The sequence below is a fragment of the Buceros rhinoceros genome, unplaced genomic scaffold (assembly GCF_000710305.1).
Source record: "Buceros rhinoceros silvestris isolate BGI_N320 unplaced genomic scaffold, ASM71030v1 scaffold20037, whole genome shotgun sequence".
In the NCBI taxonomy this organism is placed as follows: domain Eukaryota; kingdom Metazoa; phylum Chordata; class Aves; order Bucerotiformes; family Bucerotidae; genus Buceros; species Buceros rhinoceros.
Genome location: NW_010420682.1, coordinates 1 through 458, shown reverse-complemented (window position 1 = coordinate 458; position 458 = coordinate 1).

Sequence of the window (458 nt, the reverse complement as noted above, 5' to 3'; positions counted from 1 at the left end):
AACTGATGCCTGCGGCAGGCGCAGCGAGGACACCAGCTCCCAGCCTGAAGGGACCCAGCTCGGGAGGAAGGATGGGGAAGGGGCTGCCAGCAGCGCATGGCAGAGCACCCCTCCGGCCCACGCCGTCCGAGCCCGAAGCAACTCTGCACTTGCCTGGCGTCGAGCCCCACGTGCAAGACCTGACCTGAACGTTTTGTTCGTTCGGCTCGCGTTAGGCAGGTCCAGCCCGTCTGCAAGCGTGCGACCGGCACACACGCGCGTGCCACTCCACCCGCACACCACCGCGGCGTGTCCCATGACCTGCAGCCCATGCAGGGAGCACGCGCTCGCTTGCAACTCGCGCAGGACATGCGAGCTGGTTTGCAGCGCGCTTTCTGGGACGAACGCACAGCCTGTGTGCGGAGCGCGCAAGGGACGTGCACAAAAGGCAGCCTTCACCGAGCACCCGCGTGCAGCGT